This window comes from Rissa tridactyla, chromosome 8 (assembly GCF_028500815.1).
Source record: "Rissa tridactyla isolate bRisTri1 chromosome 8, bRisTri1.patW.cur.20221130, whole genome shotgun sequence".
Lineage (NCBI taxonomy): Eukaryota > Metazoa > Chordata > Aves > Charadriiformes > Laridae > Rissa > Rissa tridactyla.
In genome coordinates this window covers 2,224,305-2,243,896 of record NC_071473.1, presented here as the reverse complement: position 1 = coordinate 2,243,896, position 19,592 = coordinate 2,224,305, and the positions used below count along the sequence as shown (strand labels likewise).

Below are 19,592 nucleotides of genomic sequence, written 5' to 3'. Positions count from 1 at the left end.
CCACCCTCCTTCCTACCTCCAATTCGGGTTTTACATCCCCCGGCGCAGCCGGACCCCCGCGCCTCGGCTGAGCCGCGTTTCCCAGGCACGACGCCGGCTCCAAAGCCCTGGCTTGTTTCTGCCGGAGAACATGGTGCTGGGCGGCGGGGCAGCGTGCTGTGCCGTGCCGTGCCGTGTGTGCCGCCCTGCCCGCCCCGCACTTGTTTTTCCTCTCCCAGAGAGTCCCAAGTTTGTGGCCGGCGCAGGCTCCTCCCTTCCCCGCGTTACAGCCGCCCGCGCTGGAGGGGAGCGAGCTCCGGAGCCAGCTGGGTTCGGTCTCTGGCTTTCAGATTTACTACTTAAAATACACGGGCTGCTTGGGAGCACGCGGGTTTGTTATGGTGTTGTCTGTCATCCGCGCCGGGGCTCTCCGGGGACGCCGGAGAGGCAGCTCCATTCCCTGCCAGCGCAGTCAGCGGCTCTCGGTGGAGAGCGCGGGCGGGGGGGGGGTTATTTTTAACCTGGGGTGAGAGTATGTAGCTCTGAGGTTTCATTTTTATAGGCCGTACGTCCTAAACAATCAGTACTTAAAAATTACTGTACTAGGAAGCGCGCGGGTGCTCGTGCTGCGTGCGAAGGTGAGCTAGTCTGTAACGTGCTAGGAGGAAAAGTTTCTGAGCGTTTTACTTTGGAGATTGTTTTGGCGTTGTGAAAAGGCATTACGACGCAAGCCTCATTTTGTGGTGGTTTTCGGGATTCCATTCTGTTCCCTTTCTTGAAAAGCTGAAAAGACGATTGCTCTGAGAGTATTTGCGTGTCACTCACAATTAATGGATGTGACTACAATCCATTAGATTCTCTACGCCTTTACAATTCGTAATTTCTTGAACTGTAGGCTGATCATTTATCACATGCTGAATTTTGTACTGTGGTGGTTCTGCTGTTTATATGGAAACTCCTCAGACTAATGAACTAAAGTTATTACCTTCAAAGTATGTTTTTAACTGATGCTGACAACCAAAACTGAGAGCTGCCGTGCTTTTGTGAAATAATTTGTCTTATATTTAGAGATTCTGAGGTGTTATTCTGTAGCAAATAAGCACCAAAGAAAAATCTCTTAATTAAAAATTAAGGAGGTGTTGATGGAATAAATACCAGAGAAATGCTACAAATGGCTACTCAGTTTGGGCTGAGTTACTCTATCAGACTGCAGGGTTGGTTTTTTTTACGCAAGGTCTGTGCTGCTTGGTTTGTAGTTATCAATTCATTATAAATACTGTAAAATCACTGCAACTCCCAAATGGCAGAAAATTCCTATTTGGTACATAGCCCAGGGGTAGAATTGCGTGTGTGCTGTGGGTACCTGTGTGTTCCAAACTGTGGCATCGAGTCTTTAGAAAAAAAACTCGAGAAGGACTTTAATCCTGGGAAGTTCAGTGGGGAAACGGGGAAGCAGGAAAGGTGTTGGGGTAGAAGTACTTTCAGAGTTCTGACGCTTGGCCGAAAGCCAATTTCTTTACACGTCACAAAAGTTGGAGGTGGTTTTCTTTAGATACAAATTTGCATGAAATACTTAAGGAAAACTTCTTCCAGTGCTACAGCACAAAAAGCTAAGACCGCTTGTTGGCAAAGATTATTTTAGAAAAGATGCATAAAATGAACTTAAATGAGAATAAATGAAGTGCTGCTTAGTTGCATTACACAGCCCATAGCTGCAGCCAGGTTTTTACAGCCATTTTCATTCATAACGCAGCACTAAGTTGCAGAGCAGGTCGGTTAACTGTTCCAAGCGTGACCATTCTATGCTCTGATTGTTTTATTTGACTTAAAAAACCCCAAACCTTTATCGAGCTGTAGCACCGTCTCTTGCTCTGCAGATTTTTTGTTTAGCCAATAAATGATTTATCTACTTCTCTGTTACTGTCTATATGTGAAATAGCTCTTATCTAGACTATCTAATCTCTCAATATGTGTTTTCACAAGCTGTAATATCATTATAAACCATATGTAGCTAATAAAGCTCTTGCCAATTAGGTGAGTCTCTAAACTGGGGAGTTTGGCCAGAAGTGCTGCGTCGACCAGGACTTGGTGGATTGTCAGCTACTCATCGGGGTTTTAAAGATGCTTTTTGAAAGTGACACGCTAAATATTACTTATGGATTAGTTATGAAAACTTTAAATGACAGATGATTGGTATTTCTGGAAAACAGCCTACCTGCAGTGAGTTGTACCTGAAGGGGAACGCTCTGAGCTCTCGAGTGCGAGAGAATGCAGGGTCACACTGCTGCTACCTCGTGGGCTGGGCAACAGGACATGTTTTTCGGCTTACTAGCTTATATACATACCGTGGGGATTAACAGTATATTTGGCTGGATACACAGAAAAGTAAAACTAGATTGCCCAGGTTGGATGTGAGGGGAAAAAAATGCAGCAGTGCAGGCAAGTGGGTTTCAGAATGTACTTTCCTTGTGCAGTTGCTGCTGTTTGTAATATAATGATACAGCTCAGATAAAATGCTTTTAGCATTAGTGGAGAAGAAAATCCTGCTTGATACTGGGTGCTGGGCTGAAAAACAGGCCCCTTCCAACCCTATCATTTCTGCCATTGTGGTGCAATCATTGACCAGTTTGACAGGTGGTATGGTTATAATTTATATCGGTTCCATTTTATAATGTAGTTAATTCAGCGCCATATAACGTGAAAGGAGCCACGACTGAATTACAAGAATAACTGATGTATAAAGTAGCGTTGGATATAACCCTGTCTCGGATGTTTTAAAAAAGCAGAAATGCAAAAGCAAGAGCAGGAGTTGGCAAGTGAGCTGCGGGGCTCCTGCTGCCCCTGGTTTCACCCTCGTCCTGAGGCTCAGCTTTTGGTTTTCTAAACCCATTCCCTCTAAACCTGGCCCTGCAGTATGAACTTGCTTTAGTAGCAGCATAACAATAATAAAGAATTTTTAAAAAGCCCTTTGATGCCATCCGGCTATTGCCTACTCCTGCCTGATTCTGCTGGGAGGTCCCGGTTTTACAGCTTATTGCCTCCCCTTGGTCCAGTGTTACTCCTTAAGTGTTCCTTCTGTCCAGCCATAAATGCTTACGTACAGTTCCCCCTGTTTGGTTTTTTTTTTAAACTTATTTTTCACATCTACCCAGCCCTTATTTTCCTCTTTATCTCTCCCTGATGACTCCATTACAGCTAACGCTGCACCTCCCATCGTCATTTGCTCATATGACACATAGAAGATGGCATGTCAGGCTTATCGCAGGGCTTCCGAGTATGAGACTCTTTCACTTCTTACTTCTCTCTTACTTCCCCGTGGGACATCTTAGGCATGTTGAGTCAACAGTAAAAATTGAATTCTCAAAAACTACCAGGGTGTATTTCTGTTACACGTGGAACTGAGTACGGAGATACTCATGCTCCTGAAATCAGTCTTCACATCTTGCTTTGGCCAGCCTTTGAGATTGCTCACTCGCTGCTTTTCCAGAAATTCTGAGTATTTGTTGTCTTCAGAGCACTTCGAAACTCAACTCCTTCCTGTGGGCCCCTCTCTCACTTGCTAAGTGACCTTTTTTTATTGGCAGCCGCTGTCACTTGCTTGTTCTTTCCTTCTATAAGCACCATCCTTGGGGTAAATCATCTGCAGAGCCGCTGCCTGGGCATTCCCGTCCCACTTCTGCCGTCATGATCTGCCTACTGCCCCTGGCCTCTTGGCAACCTACTAGAGATGTGCTTTTTTCTGTTTTAACCTTTTGTTTACGTTATTCCATTTTATATATATATATATACACACAGACATAAAATTCCATATAATATAAAACTGTTAAGAATGTCAGCTGCACACTCTGTTTCTATTTTGATTGTTCATCTCTTGGAATCCGAGTTCGTGTGAGGCCGTGTCAGAAGTAAGTCTCTGGAAATTGCTGTCTCGGATCAGTAAGCATCCACAAATCAGTTCAGATGCTCCTTTGGTTTGCGAGAAAGAGACGAAAACTTGATTTTAGGTTATGGCAACCGTTTTTCGAGATGTGCATCTTCTGTATGTTAGGTTAGAACTGAAGAACTTCTTCTGCCTTCAGACTTTATAGATTGCCCAAAACAACGTGTGTGCCCATCAGAAACGGAAAGCAGTATTGTTTTTCTTTTCTCTTTCTCCCCCTCAATTTTTAAGCAGCTTAAGGCTTATGAGAACAGATAATCTACTCCAAGAAAGTAAGACAAAAAGATCAGCTACTCTGGAAATCATAATGAAAACCTGCCAAAGGGTGTTTTTAAGAGAGCGTTGTATCTGGTAGGCAGCGGCGGTGGTCTGGGAGGTTGTAATAACCGAGTACTACAGGGTAGAAGAGGCAAATAAAATTTATCTGCAAACTGGGGAGACCAAGTTCTGTGGAGAGGAGACAGCCCGGCATTAAAAGATTTGTGTGGAAGGAGTTCCATGTTCAGACACAGATGCTCTGTGCCGCCCGCATCTGCCGCCCCAGGTAAACGCTCCTTTTCCCGGGGGTGGGTCGCGGGTGGCCGTGCCCTCCTCGCTGCTGGTGGGGGCTCTGCGTGGGATCATTCCCTACGCTCTGTGTCCCAGCGGCAGCTGAGTGCCACTGCTCTCCTGCTCCACCTCTTCCTGACCCGGCTTCAGCGCTGGATCCCCCAAGAGCCTCTCCACGGAAAACCTGACTTTTCTTTTCTTTTCTAACATTTACCTGCAGCGAGAAAGGATTCACCTTTCTCGAACAGTCCGGCTTTTAAAACATCAAAGATGTGCTGTGGCGTAAGGTTTTATTACTGCAAAAAGTGAAATATCTGATTTTTGTGCAGTTCTAAAGATAGGGTATGAATTTACACCGCAGTTACCTGTCTGCAAGCCTTAGCTGCCTGGGTATCTGAAATGAGATACAATTTTGAGATGCCGGAATATCCACTAGGTAATACTTAAAAAACTGAGTTACATGCAAAACAACCCCCTGTAATTTTCCTAGTATTCATATTCCCTTCCAGTAACTTATGGTGTATTAAATAACAGGAATCATTAGAATGATGTAGTATTAGAAAATAGGCTTCGTAAGATGTTTCCAGTTCTGGATTTTATGAAGTGGAATAACTGGAACAGGAGAAGTGACAGCTTTTGAGCATCAGCAGAGTAGACGGCCCCGTTCGGGGTGTTGACCACGACCAGCCAATTGGTTCTGCTGCAGTTCCTGCTCCGTGTTTCCAGAGCACTGGAAGCTGAGTTTGATGCAGCTATCCGACTTTAAAACTAAGTGGCAACAAACTTCAATAAAATTCATTATCAAGATGACTGAAAGTAGCTCTGTATATTCAGTTCTTTAAGTGGTTCAGTGAAAGAGTCTTTTAGAAAATCTAACCTGTGGCAGAATTTCCACTGTGCTTGTAACTGGTGAGCCACAGAAACCCACAGACTTAATTAAAACATACAATTTCAGTTTCTTGGAGAGCGCACCAGCCCAGGAACTACAGCAAATATTTTCATTTAATTTAAAACTGAATGGAAGTTGCAGTTTCTTTTGATATGAAACACTTCAGCTCCATGGATCTAACAAGGATTACAGGCACCTTCGGAAAGCATCTTACTGTCACGATGCTGATGTTCAGAGTAGCTGGCACTTAGGACGTTTACGCAGTAGGTACAAAAACCAGTGGGACAAAGCATGAAAGTATTTCGTTCATTTTTCCTGACTTAAGGAATTGAATACACTGTGTGGGTGATTTCATTCAAGGATCCTTCTGATATGGTAATCATCAATGTTTAACTATAGGGGTTTTCCCCCCCAGTATCTACAGACAGTTAAACTGTAAAACAACAAGTCAGTTGAGACTGGTTTTGGGGAAAAAATGTTTCACATTCATGAAATACATCCGTTCCTTCTTTTGGGTAAAGATCATCAGATCTTGGAGACGGATTTAAAATTTTCTGCTGAGGCCTTTTTAATATTTGAGAAAATACAAAATTACATGACAGTTTTATTGTAGATTTCTTTGTTTAGCTAATTTCTTTGTTTAGATCACAGGTGCAAACCGATCATTTGCACCTCTTAGGAGACAGCACGTGGCTGGATCTCCGCGTTTCCAGCATTCTGGAGTTGCTCGGGTCCCAGGTAAGGGATGTATATGGACCGACCATTGTGCTTCTGGCCCACGTAAACCAGCGTCACTCCAGTAAAGAAGACAGATTCTTGCCAATCGAAACGCATGCAGGTTATCTGTATTCTAGTTATTGCAGACTGAGTTTATCCCAGGGACAGTTATCCCTGTTCTAGGTATTACAGCCTGCATTTACCCCAGGGAGGGAGCGGCGGAGGTGCTGGAGCGGCTCTGTAAACGCGCTGGCCGGGTGGGAAGAGCAGCTTTTATCTTAACCCGCTGTTTGTTGGCTTCACCCAGGCTTAGCGCTTGTGACAGGGAACGCCGCCGAAGTTTGGCAGTACGAAAACATTCCCCACGGATGTTTTGCTGCCAGTTGCAAAGACTGACAGGAGGCACAGATGGTGGTTTTCCTGGAAACTATAATATAATGCCATTTCCTATTAGAAACCTCAGTGAAAGCTGAGCCGGGGAGGGATCAACAAGCCGTCGTGTTGCCTGGGTAGGAAACTCTTGTGAAGCAGGCTCAGGCTGCAGGGACCAGCTTTCCAGTAAATGCAGAAATATTGACATAGTTCTCTCTCAGCTAACATTTATAAGAAGGAGTGTAAAACTGGTTTGTGTTTGGAGTTTGAAGGGGAAAATTGGCGCCCAGCAGAGTTGCACTGAGGCTGAAATGACTTCAAAATTTGTCACATCCGTTGGAGATAAACAGATATCTATCTGATAATTGTCAGCAAAAGTCTGAGACATCTTGTTCTTGACACTCCTGCGGCTTTTAATTTCTATCGCTTGGTGAAGGAAATACCATTTTCTAGCTGACTCTTGGATGAACTTTCATATTTACTGATTGCATCTTACCATTACATTTATAATGTCTGAATAAAATATTTTACTTGAACGTTTCAGGAGGGCTAGCACAATCTTAATGCTGATCTACGGGTGGCTATTGTTAGACTGTAAGATTTGGAGTAGGAGTTTTCATTTACCGCGGGGCTTGAAATTAATTAAGAGGCATCATTCCGACAGGAATGGGGTCTGATTTGTCCAGGTATTGCCTGCCCTGTGCTGCTCCCCATGCCGCTTTAGCAGTGACAGGGGGTTTTACCCCTTATTTATCAAAATTGTCTACTGGTTCTCTTATTAGGGTCCTAATTGCACCTATGTGTGTGGAATGACCCTTCCATCAAACTCCCAAATCCAAAAATGACCATTAATGCTTCCTGCTTGCAAAGCATTTGGCAGGTTTCAGTTGTGTGACGTTGGGTGGTGTGTGATGCTGGGTGATGGGCGTCCTCGGCCGTACTGTCACAGGCGTGGGGACAGGGATGCTTCCTCAGTTATTCATAGCGGGTGTCGTTTTATCGGTCCGTTTTATCAGTATGAAGCTGGGGAAATGGTTCCAAGGGCAAAAAAACAGATGTAGTTTTGGGGGAAGAAATTGCAAAGGACTCCGGAACCTCTGTAAAGCAGGACTCTGTACAGCAGGACTCTTTAAACTCCCGTTAGAGAAACACACGTGACGTTCCACCTCGAGTTTGCCACCTCTGCCACCTGTTAGCCCACGGTCTTCTGTCCCTGGTATTTTGGGAAGCCTTGGCTAGGATTTGTACAAATGCCTGGGACTACAGCCAAATAAATGACGCTGAAATAAATACTAGTGCTTACTAATAGCAGTGTATCAATTCACATGCCATTCGGCAATTACTGGGTTGGGTTTTGTTTCTTGGTCTTGTTTTTAAACAGATTTGTTTAAGTTATCTTGCAGTCCTCCACCAGTACACACATTTATAATAATCTTGTCCACCACAGGAAGAAAGCACGACTTCTGTAGCAGATTTTGTTACTGCAGGAGCTGTAGGGAGCCTTGATTATAAGTTTATTTTATGTATCTGCTTCCTCCTGTGCTAAAGGGTGGAATCCTGAGCAGTAATTAGCTTGTCACAGAGCCAGTTTCTTAGTAATGATTGATAACGGGTTTTGTTTTTACGTAGCCCACGCAGGCACAGGGTGCATACCACCAGTGAGCCCCAGTTGGTAGGGAGGTCACTGGAGCCTACCAGCCTGTCTTCACTTAAATGAGCATTACGCATTTTAGCGATTGTGGAAAATAGGCGGAATATTCTGATAAGCCCTTATCTGATGTTCAGCTCCTGCACACAGAAGGTGAAATGAATCATTCTGATGCGCAGACCGCAAACATAGACGTTCACATGAATCACTCTGACCAGACATTTGATTAACTTCTTTTCATCGTTTGGGAGTCAGCCCGGCTTCTGTTGAAATCCACGGGCTGCTGCTTTGACTTGAATGATGGGGCCCATCAAATACGTGAAGGACGTGACGCTGCCATGAGAAATGGCGAGCTGCCTTTTCATGCTGCTTTAGCGTTTATAGAAAAAGGACACAAAGTTCAGCTGCCGGAGCCCTGAAGGAAAGTAGATCTTCTGCTAAGTGCAGTAGAAACCAGGTTTGCGAATATCGTGGTGATTAGCGTCGCTAAAAACGCGTATGGAGGCTAGAAAGGACAGCGGTCATTCTGCTTATTCAAAGCTTCTGCTGAAAGCGATGAGGAAATTTTTGGTGTTTTGAAGCTTGCCCTTGGCTTACCTTCTTTTATAATAGAAACAAAAATGCAGACTAATTGTGATTAATTAGTTAATTAGTTACTGCTGTGGCTTTTAGCTGCTTTGCAGTGATATTTTGCAGTATGGTTTGCTGTATGTTTTATTATTATGCTATGCATAGAAGATTCAAAGTATCTCACTTTCATTGAGAACTTTTTTGCTTGATTAAAGACTAATTAGATTAACTTTTGATCAGTTCCTCTGCTATACTGTTATACTTCTACATTTAATACACAGAAACACTGAGATCTCATATATTAGAGCAATTAATAAAAACTTAAAAGCACATACCCAATAGATAAAGAAAGAGTAAACGAGAGATCCAGCCTAATGTACAGGAGCATGACAGTCGGTAGGTGTATGAAAGAGCCTGCTGTAACTTTCTGTTGGGCAACCAGGGAAAAGTAGTAGCATGAAAACAATTTGGACAGTGATGTTTTTCCTAAAGAACTGCTACCTAAACACTGAACATTGCTTTCTAACCGTGGTGCTGTTGAGTTTCACTGATCCAAGGTTTATAGGCATTAATGTAAATCGTCTCTAGGCTGTCGGAACCCGAAAGCGATCGGAAAGGTGAACTCCTTAACTCTCCCCTGGCAGGCGCTGCCTCGGGGTCCCTCGCTGTGGGGCAGAAGCGTTTTGCCCATCAGGTCAGACCCTCTTCCCGGGGAGCTGAGCACAAACGCTGCTGTCTCCTCTCCCTAGTAGGAGTCAGCAATGGCAGAGCTGAGCAAAGGCACGGGGACGCCGCTGCGTCGCCCTCGGTGGTGGCACCGGCTCTGCGTACGTGGGACTTCCCTGCACACACACACTCAGTGGGCTGAGCTTCAGCTCCGGGCTGCGCTGGCGCAGAGGGACGCTGCGAAAACAGGGTCTCGATCCTGCCAGGGGACTGCTCTGCACCCCCTGTCCGGCATCGGGAAAAGCGTTTTTAAGGGCCTTTTTTGGGGAAGGACGTCACTGCGGCTCGAGAGCAGCTCAGCCTTCAGTGTGGCTACTTAACGGGAGACAAATCGCGGCTGCCATCAAACCTGGAGAGTTCTTCTGCTACAAGAGAAGAATTTTTACCGTAGGAGTAGCTATTCTGCAAAACCGTGCGCGTTAACAGAGTAATAAACCCGGAGCAAAATGAGCCAAACTGGCCAAAATATTACATTAGTAGAATTTGATACTTCTTTAGAGCTGCTCATCACAGCTGTGGTTGTCGGGAGTCGCATCCCTTCCCACCTTTGAGAAACAACGCTATTTAGCAAAAGCCTGGAGAGTTTAGCCAGTAACCAATGTTAGACCTGAAAAAGAGCCAATGTGTGCTTTAAAAAAGACTTCACTGTAAACCTCAGAATTATTTTAAGCATTCAAAAGGAACATTTTAATTAAAAGAAAGAAAACATGTAAGGAAAACGCTACTGCTATATCATCCTACTTTAATGAGATGGTAGGTAAATGTAAATTCTTTCCATTTGAATAAAAAGCGTGTAATGTCATGATTCTGTCTACTCAGCTTGAATACAAACACTCTTTAAATAATTTGCCTTTTTAAACTGTAATGAAGAATTAATTTATGTGTTTTCCTTCCTTCCCAAAGCAGTGAAGTGTAATATATGCTTTTACTTGCCAACCAAAAAGGAGTTGACCCCTAAAATGAATGAAGAATTTCTGTCGTTCGTGTTAGGCATGTATGTAGCATGTGTATTTTCTTTAGTGTATCTAATATACACGTGTTCTCTTATTTTATGCCATGAGTTGCTTATTTTTATTCTTATGGTATCTTATCAGGTAAAACTTCACAACAGGGCTCTAAGAGAGACTCTAGGTTAACACCTGAGAACTGTTTTGATTGCCAGTATTTACAATCGAAGTATTTGCCTAGTTCAGTTATTTTTTTGTTCCTTTTGGCTAAGCTTTTATTGCTTACATTAAAGTGAAAAAAGCCCAAGTCTCTATTTACGATCTTTATATCATAGTGGCTCTCTCTGTAGGTCCCACGTTAACATTTTCCATTCAACGCTCTGTTGTTGGGGATTGGTCAAACCGTTAAATAAACATGCACTTCTTTAATCTCAGAAGTAATGTTTCTATGAGGAGACAATGTGGGGCAGCCCAGGATTATGCTTTTTTCCCTTTTTTTTTTTTAGGGGTTGTAATATTTTATGCTTATCATTGGTTTGGTTAAGCCGTTATGTATGGTTTATATTTTGAAACACGAGAGCAAAACCCCCAAACTGTGCTGATTTACATTAGAGAAAATATCAGTGACAGTTGGGCATAGATTTTAAGGTGAAGTGTGCTTTCCTTTTGAAATCTAGACCTCATAAACTTTACCCTGTAGGCTTTTTGCAGGAGAAAAATGCCGAGCTGGGGAGATGGAACAGGACTCCTTGGGTCCCGGGGGAGAGCAGAGGGTAATAACGTGGCTCCTTGGAGTCTGCTGCTCCCGGGGTTTTATAGAGGCGACTGCTTGGGGCCACCCCAGCACTCCTTTCAGTCTGCGGTGCCCACAGTCTCTTAGTTTTCACGTTATCCTGCTCGGATTTGCCTAGCATGCTTTTCCCGAGGCTTTTTTGAATGTAAAGATACATAATCCCCTACACAGTTATGCTGTGTAACTGTCACGTGGGGCTGATGGCCCGGAGTAACTCGGGGTAACTGTGGGGCAGAGGAGACTGTGGTGCTTTGACCAAAAAGGTCCAAATTTTAACAATATCCTCACTTGTAGAAGTTGCCCAGGTGTTTCTCATGGCAGAGCCACGGGGCTGCGTGCGGAGCCTGGGCCCTGCCAGGCACAAGGACGGGATGAAAGCGGTGAAAAAGGCTGTTTGAGGTTTACTGCGATGAGTTATTTTTTTTCCCTCTGGCTCATAGCGAAGTGAGCAAGTGCCAGCCTCGGGGAGGGGGGGGCCTCTTCTGTCACCTGCCCCGTCACAAAAATTAGCCCATACTTAAAACGCCTTTAAACACAAGCCACGTGTTTCTGTGTGCGCGTGGTAGAAGTTCAGTGGATCGGGGGCCGGAACGCGTGTGAAATGCAGCTGTAACCTAACGCACCTTGCCTTCACCTCCGCTAGCAGCAGGGATCACCGAAGCCCTGGGAGTTTAATTTTCACATTAATACTTACTAATACTTAGTTTTCAGATGAATACTGCTGCTATTGGCTTGGTTAATGCGCCGAATTAAATAGGGCAGTTTCCTGCCCATCCTCCCCTAAATCCAGTTCTTGTTGCTGGTGGTTCCATGGAATTAACACCCAGTCCTAAAGTTGCTAATCGGAAGTAACTCTTAATGCGAAAGTTGTATTTGAGCAGCGCAGATTTCTGTTCACGGAATAATTTGTAGGGGTTCAAATGAATATGTCACCACAGGTTTGAGATGCGGGTGTTTCCGGCACACATCTGATACGAACTGATAGACAGTTCTGGTAATATTTTTTACTTACAGAAGCCAAATAAGACAAAAAACTAGTAAGTCCTGTTCAATTTTGTTCAGCAATATAATGAATTTCAAAGGCTCAGCTATTGGGCGTGCTCTATACAGTAACTTAGGTAGAGTTGGTGCTTTAGCTGGATTAAACAAATCACAAGGTTAAAGTAGAAGTAGTTATTTAGGACTGTGGTTGCCAGGATATTATTTTTATGAGCTGCGGTGGTTTTGTTGAAGCATCACTGAGGCATTAATGAAGTAGTGGGTGTGCATTTGGGCCCTTGCTACCCACGTATAAATTGCCTATAAAGAACAGTTGTCCATATGAAGGGATGATCAGAAATACTCCTCGGTATACTTTTCTCTCAAGCTGAAATGATGGTGCTTTCAGAGGAGCACAAATGGTATGTGGTGCCGAGATTGCGGGGTGGGCAAAGGTCTCCTCGCTCATTGCCCGGAACGCAGCCACCCCCACTGATAATGTCTTCTTGTTTTTCAGTGCTGCTGTTTGGAGCGTAGAAGGAGGATGTGATATTAATGGGATCCAGTCAGGACTGTTTATCTGTGTTGTGTCTTAGTGTGAGTATTCAGCAAGTTCCTGTTTGGTCATAGCGCGTCTGAAAATGCTTTGGTAATTACTTTAAAAAAAAAAAAAGGAAATGGAATGTGCAAATCAGCTGAAGTAAGCAAGACTTATTTGCAAATTTGGGATTAGTTGCTTTAGAACTGCCTTTTGTATGAGCACAATTTTTAGTCCCTTTCATTTTTTTTTAATCTGCTTTAATCTACAGTATTTCAGGTGGTAAGAACTTTGCTGGAAAACTTTAAAAAGGCGACCAGAATTGTAGGAGCCCCATTAATGACACACTCAGCCTTTGGAACCGGCGTCTCTGCTTCCAGACACCCAACCAGCTTCCCAAGGCGGCGGCTAGCAGCCGGGCTCTGGTGACACCGGTGGCGGCGGTGGCTGGATGTGCCACCGCCCCTGAGGGACGCCTGGGGCTGCGCTCCCCAGCTCCGTCTCCCCCCGGAGCGCAAAGGAGCACCCTGATATGGGGCTTGGCAGTGAATTCCTGCTGCTGAGAGTGGGGCATCAAGGTTATTTCCCTTGTGCCAGCTCCATCCCGGCGGGAGCGGGAACGCTGGGAACCAGGCTGGGAGAGGAGCGATGGCACCTGGCTCCGTCCCAGCTCCTTCCCTGCTGACGTGACTCAGGAGCCTGGTGTGGATTTTAGCGAAAATCCCTCAGACCTGCTAACCCAGCTAATTCAGAGAAGCTTTCCAAAAGTACGGAGAGCTTGTGATGCGCTTCAGTAGCCTGCCTTTTATTTATTCATTTTGAGAAGACCGTGATTCTGTTTCAAAAGCGTGTTTCTCTGCTAAAAACATAGGACAAAACCTGAGAGTTGCGTACAAATGAGACTGATAATAATGGGCAAGGCAGGAGTGTTTGTGTCTTTTCTAGTCAGTAGGTTTTTTTAACTTGGGCTCCTTTGTGTTTGACCTCTAATTTGAATGGCCAAACTGCTGAAATTCACTGTTAGGTCATTGCTTGTGTGGATGGATGAGAGACGTGTTCCGGGGCGTCTCTGTGCATCTTTTGTCCCTGCATACTTTGGATAATTTTATTAGGTATTGTTTGAAAATGTCATTAGACATTAAATCAGTTTATTTAGCTATTGTGGGCTAATCCAAACATACAGAATATAATACACTGCTCCTGACCTTTTCCTGTCACCAGGCTTTCAGCAGCTCTTTCCTTTGCAGACCCCGCGTGGTGGGGATGGAGGAAGGGCTTTAACCCTCTGGCTCCGTTTGTGCAGACTACAGGCCAGCAGAAACAGGAGAGGAGATGTATAAGAAGGGAAAAAGTCCAGGGCCTTACTCTCTTCCTTAACAAATGCTGGGATGCAGCCTTCCCGCCCTTCCGCCCTTTAGAGAGGATGTAAAGCAGCAAGATTGCATGCGCCGGGATTTCAGCGCCAGCTGCCCATGAAGCGCTCCAAGCTTCTGAAATCTGCCTGAGTGAACATCTCTTCTTGAAGCCCCCCAGATTTTAGTGAAAATCCCTGCACAAAAATGTTTTTTAAGATGAGGTTGCGCAGTTGAAAAACTTTCTTTTAAAGGATGTGGAGAATGGAAATGGAGTTAAAACATAATTTCCCCAGCTGTCCATTTTACTATTGCCACTTTTGATCTATGTTCACTTGAAAATACAATTTATTAATAAATCTCTACCCCAACAGGTATTTGGATAGCATAAATCTATCGTATTTGTTGTTAATATCAAGTTTTAAAGGGAAGGAAAAAAAAACAGAGGAAGACTGCAACAAAAATGTTGACCTCAATGAATAAAAATTGAACTGTTCGTACTATGAGAAAATGAGATAATTATGGCTATAAAATCCTGTGCTCAAAGAATGAAAATAAACAACATACACGCTATGTGGAAATGGGAGAGAGCCATTACAATAGGACAGATTCACTGAAAGCTTTTCTTCATAATAATTCTTAATAATGTGGGGATATTTTTTTAGTTAAGGACTAAAACTGTCCTGGAGAGTGTTCCTGGAGTTTGGCAGCAGTGCAAGAGGATGGTTTACAAACATTCCACACCAGGAAAATATTTGGAAACCAGTAATGTGGTGTTTGGCCAGGACTAATTATAAGCAGCATTAGATGCATTTTTTGTTGCATTACAGCCATCTGGCAGGTAAATGGCGCCTTTCTCTGTTAACAAACAGGTTTCCTAGCCAGTCTACTTTGCAATCATTCCATATAAAATTTAATTTTAGGCTTACTCTTCTTTTTAGGGAAAAAAAATAGTTATTAAAAAAAAAAGGTATGTCAGAACAAAGGGTTAAACAAACCATCAGTTAAACACAGCACAGTAACACTGCAAAGCAGTTAGAGCCCTTGTGGAGTCCGACTCTTTGTTTCTAGATTTTAAACGGAATTTTTCTTCTAAGCGATCGCTAAATGGTTTGCTTAGATTGTTCATGTGTTACACAAACCATATCACGTCAGTCCTTTAAAGTTCAGCATTTTCTCCAGTGTCTGAAATCCTACTACAAAGAGAACTTGTGTCCTAGAGTCTGACACCGAGTGGAAATAAAAGGCTGAAATAATAACACCACTAACTTGCTTTAATTAATTGTATGTTTCTTGTACTTAAGCTGGCAGGGTGGGAAGTACGGCTTTAAAGGCTACCTACAGCCCTGGGGAATGAGCAGCCGCTTCGGGTGCCGCTTCAAAGAGAAACGCCCAAAAGAGCAAGAGAAGGGAAACTGCTTTCGAATTCTGCCCCTTCCTCGGGCAGCCCGCAGCTCGCGCAGGGAAACAGCCCAGAAACGGGTATTTTCTTTTGTCGTAGTTACATAAGCAGCTCCCAGTAAATCCAACTGGAGCTGGAGCAGCGGCACAAAGACCCGCTGAATGACCTCTGCTCAATAACCGCTGCCTGCCGGGGCTGCTCGAGGAATGCTACCGGACTTGGATAGTTTGTCCTTCCTGGCTAAGGGAGATGCCTCCCACTGTCTCCAGACAAAAAAACGGGTAAAATTCAGGAGCCAGCCGTAGCTCTCGGTTGCCCATTTTGAGGTTCAAGCCTTTTTGGTTACTCTGGATCTATACCTTATTGCTGAAGCAGTCCGACGCATCTTGGTTTCTACTACTTCTTATTTTTCGGATTTCTCTGTATGCAATATTCGTGTTGTTAACATTAAAGAAGTAGAAGAAATGGTTTGAAAATGGAAACCTGATCTTTACAAGGGTGCTCAGACTTTCCTTTAGGATCAGGTGAAGCTCCAGGAACGGTGCTTTCATGCTAATCACCCCGTGCTGCTGTTAACCTTTGCCTTTGCAGCCGTGCTCTGGCGTCCGTCCCCCAGCGTCCCAGCTGGGTACCTGTTCCTGGGCAGCACCCTTTGCTTTGGCACTGATGATACAATAGGTAAAAAAGATAGAGAGAATTTGTCCAGTTAGCAGTTCTAACTATTTTTTTACACTTAAACTTTATGACCTGGGAAGGGGAGCCTTGTAATAAGTACGAAATTCTAAAATGTCACCTGTGCCCAACTTCTACAAATTTTATTATCGTTACCTCTGTAAGAATTAAAAATCAGTTCGTGTAGTCCAGAGCAGCAAATATTGTCAAACAATGTGTAATGGAAATTTGTAAGAGCCAATATTTAACATCTTGAAATGAGAAGCATCCTGGATAATTTTTGAAATCACTTCACTTGAATTCACTATATATTACAACAAAATACGAAGGTAAATATTAAGGTATTTTCATCAGATGGCTTTAAATTAATCTTTGCGTTTCCTTTAAAAAAAGAAAATAAAGAATCTTTGAATAGTGGAGAAACAGGGTACTTCTCATATTCCGGTCGCTCTAAAGTATGACACTGAGAGAAAAATTACTTAGAAATAATTCCATTTCTGTGTTTAAAGCTCTGGCTATTTGAGTCCAGAATGCTTTTAAATTATCTGGTTTAGGCCTTGGTACTGCAAATTAACTTTGGGCAGGCAGATGCATAGATAGAGGCAGAACAAAACCCCACGGAAATTAATAGGCCTGGGCTGGCCGGGGGTTCTGTCTCGCCGGGCTGGTTGCGGTGCTGTTGTTTATTTTTGAAGTGTTTTAGAATGCTTTTTCCAGCTAAATATATGATTTTTCCGTATAAGACAGATGAGTAGTACCCAGCTTCAAACCATCCCACAAAGGAGCTTTCCTTCGCTTTGTTCAGGAAGATCTCTTTGATTCTGCCTGTATTTGAAGTGCGCTGCCGCGTGATCATGGAACGTGTATCTGCGTAAACCGAATTCAAAGGGTATCACAAACTCACACCGCTTAAGTCTTTAATTAAAAAGCGGCTTAATCTCTAACAATCTCTACATACATAAGCAAAAGTAGCTGTGTTTAATGTGTACTTTGAACTGCCAGTCATTTAGAAATCAAAGGTTTGTAAATGAAACGCAGTACGCTGGCATGGCGATGTCTGACTGGAATCCCTCCTTGGTGGCGTAGCCTGCTTCTCCTGCGGCTGTCAGCCCCCGGGAACACATTCTTATTGAAAATTATGTGTAGAGGGGAAATACAGAAAGAAGGTTTTCTTAAAGAAAGTGTGTCTATCAACTATATATTTGCTCTTGATTTGCTTTCGACCTCCTGCGGAGCTCACTGAGCTAGTTTGGGGTACGACGGGATGGCGCAAAGAGCTTTGGCTTGATTTAAATGGGGGTAGTTGTGCTTTTAGGAGGGAGACTTAAATTCTGAAATGGCAGAACCCCATTCTGAAATGGGTTTTTTTTGGTGTATTTATTTATTTAGAAACTTTCTGTGTCCCTTATTCCATGGTTTGTTTATACTGCTAGCTTTAAAATATTTGGGATATTGTTTGGGTCACTGATACCTGCTGTTTCTAAGGACGTTTGTACTTGCTGGGGCCAATTTATACTGCGATACAAAGAATCCAACGTGACAATCAGAGGACCCTGGTACTTCACCCTAGGACAGATTAGACCTAGCGTCGCTACTGGCTGCATTCAGGGAAAGACAGCTGAAGGAGTTTAAAAAAGAAGCCTTTAAACTGTAACACAGGTGTTTCGCTATGAAGTTTATTGATGGCTGTTGTCATTGCATGTCCAAAACTCATTAAGGTAAAACTTCATTTGCCCTCTTTTCTCCTGTCTCAACTTTGCTTCAAAGCTACAGCCATCGGTGGAAGATTTCAATTAAGATTTCAATTAAGAAATTGAGAGTCTGAGGTTAAACGCTATCCACAGCTGTTTTTCTAAGATTATTTAAAAAAAATTATTGCACCACAGTATTAGCAAACCACTATTATTATAATAGCAAGAAAGGATAAAAAGACAGTCCGAATAAATTCCAGAGGCATTCTGTTTCTGGTCTTTAAAATCTTCACTATTTTTTACTGGACTGAATCAATCATAGAATAATTCAGGTTGGAAGGGACCTCAGGAGGTCATCTCGCCAAATTCCTGCCCAAAGCAGGATCGGCTGGGAGATGACCTCCCAAGGTCCCTTCCAACCTGAAAATCCTGAGGATGGGACTGTGCAGCCTCTGGACAACCTGTTCCAACACTTGATTGTCCTATTGATAAAAATAATAATAATAATAATAAATTCTCGTATATGTTGGAATCTAACTGTTTTTCAACATTGTCTTTTTCTATCCCACCATACATCGTTGTAAAGAGCCTCAATCAGTCTTCTCCATAAGCCTCTTGTGGGTGCAGTGTGGTGGTTGTTAGGTCCACCCAAAACCTCTTCTCCGGCCTGAGCAAGCCCAGTTCCCTCAGCCTCATCACAGGGCACGTGCTCCTGCCCCCGGCTATCCTGGTGTCCCTCCGTTCAACTTGCTCTAGTTCATCAACAGCTTTCCCGTATTGGGGGGCTCAAAACTATACAGAGAAGTATCAGGTTGGTCTTTATGCAAAAAAAGACCTTTCTGTAATTCTGTTACATGGAGGCTTAGGGAGGTTTTTGTATGTTTTTTATCTGGCCAGTGGGATCAGACCTTTTTAGTTGAGTGTCTTGCAGGCATATATACCTTAGAGGAGTCTTTTCTAGGCCAACTCTAGGTTTTGAGAAAACGGACTTTTTATTTTTTTAGCAATGGCCTCTAGAAGGACGGCTGTCCACGGAGCTGCATACATGCGATGGGTTTATGATCAGCCTTCAGTGAAGAATTTAAGCTAGAAGCTTGTCTCGCTGTAGCTGATGCCTTGCTCGATATATCCTTTCTGTCATTATACAGAGACTCTCGGATTAGTGCGGTTGAGTATATTGAAAGTAATAAAAACCAGACGCAGAAAAATTGTTGCATGTTTAAAAAAAATCATAAAATGAAAGAGGAAGTGCATCATTTATTATAACACCATGTAGACTAATGAAAAACATACTGCGGGCTGGAAATTTGTTAAGAGCTGAACTCAAAAAGTTTCCATTCCCAAAAATGCCTCGGGGCCTCCCGCTCTAAGCTGAGCTTGTAGCTAAAGAGGCCCTATGGTAAACTGACATAAAAAATAACTACTCCATAAACATGCAGCTCCTGTTTCACAATAGTTGGAAAGAAGTTTTTTAAAAGTGTTACCTATTGATACTGACTGTACTTTATCAAAGGGAGGCGGTGCATTCATGACTAGAATATTAACTTGGGAATGAAACACGGGGGAGATGGGCACTGGGCACAAAAAATGTTTTGCTCATGGTCCGTAGGAGGACATGAAAAAGATGAAGTGACTTGCCGAGAGCAGCAGAACAGCACTCAGTACTGGCAGAGCTGCTGTTAACATTAAGTAATTCCTGGCTTCTAGTCCTTTGCTCGTTAATTAGCCTGGGGTGAAGAAGTGACCTGCTCCCCACCAGGCTGAGCAGGTGCCAGCCCTTGCACTCCAGCATGTTCTTCAGGCTGCACACAAATACACCCTCGAGCATT

At 43.5% G+C, this 19,592-nt stretch overlaps 2 protein-coding genes across 9 annotated transcripts in view; one reads left to right on the top strand and one right to left on the bottom strand.

Moving 5' to 3' along the window:
- Positions 1 to 19,592, top strand: part of C8H7orf50 (chromosome 8 C7orf50 homolog) — a 128,539-nt gene that overhangs the window by 50,440 nt on the left and 58,507 nt on the right. The window lies entirely within an intron of this gene.
- The window catches only part of GPR146 (G protein-coupled receptor 146), a 48,842-nt gene that overhangs the window by 4,625 nt on the left and 24,625 nt on the right, over positions 1 to 19,592 (bottom strand). Inside the window, exon 1 of one of the 2 annotated variants that reach the window (XM_054210451.1) lies at positions 17 to 18,091. The exons of the other annotated variant lie outside the window; for it this stretch is intronic. The gene's annotated coding sequence lies outside the window, so the exon portion shown is untranslated. Of the gene's footprint in view, positions 1 to 16; positions 18,092 to 19,592 lie in introns of those variants that run through there. 2 annotated transcript variants of the gene reach the window in all.